We start from the raw sequence: 1,934 nt of genomic DNA on the forward strand, positions 1-1,934 counted from the left end.
GGTCTCCACTGGGGTGCCTGGCCAGCCTGGGTGAGGGGCTGAGGGCTGTTTTCAGGCTGGCGGGTGACTGAAGCTCCCAACCGCTCTTTTTTTTCTTTTTCTTTTTATTCTGGGCCAGCTTTACCTCTCAGGCTTGGCTCCAGCTCTTAGGCCTCCACTGCTGAAAGCAGGTTTCTGGCCTTTGTTTACCTTCTGTATTTGAAACAATGTTGCGATCCTGCTGGCTGAAGCCCGGGACTAAAGCAGGTTTCTGGGGTGTTGGGGTCCAACCCCAGCAGGTCCAGGGGTCCCCAAAGGTGTGGACGGAGTCGGTGAAGAAGGAAGGACACGGAGACAGTGTTCAGTTGATCAGCAGCCTAGCCAGGATCTCCAGCCAGGATCTCCAGCCAAGTTCTGGTCTGGATCTCCAGAGAGGTTCTAGTTAGGATCTCCAGCCAGGTTCTGTGTCCATGTTCTCTTGCTAGGTTCTCCAGGTTCTCCAGCCAGGTTCTCCAGCCAGGTTCAGTCACCAGGTTCTAGTCAGGTTCTCTTGCCAATTTCTGTAGTCAGGTTCAGTCCAGGATCTTTTGCCATGTTCTCTCCAGCGAAGTTCTTCTGTCTCTAGGTTCTGTGTAGGTTCTGTCTTCTCTCAGTTCTGTCTTGTTACATCTGTATTTATACCAGTTGATTCCAATCCTATCAATCTCTAATCCAAAGGTTAGGGCGTTTCTTATCTCCATTCCAGGGAGTAAAGATTACGTAGCTTAAGCATGATTGTTCGTAGTTAAAGTGATTAATTACCCGCCTGGCACTTAGTTAAGAGGTTTTATTCCCTCCCTAACTTCAGGGGAAAATCCCTACCTGGGGAAACAACCTTTCTCAGAGAGGAGACCTTGGTTAAAACACATAGTGCCAAGAAGGTGAGCAAACATATTAAGAACAGTATGCCATATATGCCAGGTTCCTTGAAACAGCAAGGGTGGACCGGCTCCCGGCACTGGGGTTTTGTTTAGCTTCTATATTTGTAACATAGTTGCTTAGAATTGCAGCTCAGAGGCCAGCAGAGGCAGGCGGGGAATGTTGGAGTCCTCCGTCACTGAAGCAAGCAAGCCTCATGTTTGCTTCAAGCTGCCTGGCTGCCAGCCGCCATCTTGGCTGGCAGTTAATTTGCATATCGCCCTGATTAGCCAATGGGAAGGGTAGCAGTCGTACGCTAATTACCATGTTTCTCTTTTATTAGATAGGATAAACCTCAATAAATTCACTTTTTTAAAAAAAGTCCTGAAAATGGATTGCAAGGATTTAATGATTATGAGCATTTTTAAGGCTTTACGATGTGGTCTCTAAGGTGCATCTGTTACATCTTGCTTCCAAACCAATTCCTCTGTGTAGCCAGTGCGGGGTCTACAGCTCTGAGCACAGGAGAAGTGGCCAGGACGCCCAGTCAACAGGCCTGTGCAGTCCGGGCCGTCCTTAACTGGGCAGCTGAGGCCTGACCTGGAATCCAAATATCCTCTTGGCACCACAGGGGCAACCTGGAATATCCTTTCCTTGAGGGATATTTTCACCAGAGACCCAGATGGGGGCACTCCCTCTGCCATGGAACCCTTCAGACCCTGAGAAAGTCTTCTGGCTCCAGAAGTTAGTTTGAAACCTCTGGAAAATTAAACATTCCCTGGATTCATGTTTGCCATGGGATCCAATTCTTCCTCAGGTGCTTCACCCATGCTCCCTCCAATCTGATTCATCTGTTTGGGAAACTTCAGTGTAATCTCATCTTCTGTTTTTCTGCCAATTTCAAATCCTGGAAAAAGGAAGCTGTGGTCTGGAACTGTATTATCCAAATTATCTGACTGTGTACATGCCCCAGCCCACAGTCCACTGCTCCTTACTGCAGCAATGTGCCTTGGAACATCCAGGGCATATTTTGGGGCCTAAAAAGCTGCAAATCCTGC

The 1,934-nt window shown here is 48.3% G+C and overlaps 1 pseudogene; it reads right to left on the reverse strand.

The window, feature by feature from the left end:
• Nucleotides 1–1,322: 1,322 nt before the first annotated feature.
• On the reverse strand, nt 1,323–1,838 carry LOC118652780 (annotated as a pseudogene).
• Nucleotides 1,839–1,934: the final 96 nt, after the last annotated feature.

This window comes from Myotis myotis, unplaced genomic scaffold (genome assembly GCF_014108235.1).
Source record: "Myotis myotis isolate mMyoMyo1 unplaced genomic scaffold, mMyoMyo1.p scaffold_m19_p_34, whole genome shotgun sequence".
Lineage (NCBI taxonomy): Eukaryota > Metazoa > Chordata > Mammalia > Chiroptera > Vespertilionidae > Myotis > Myotis myotis.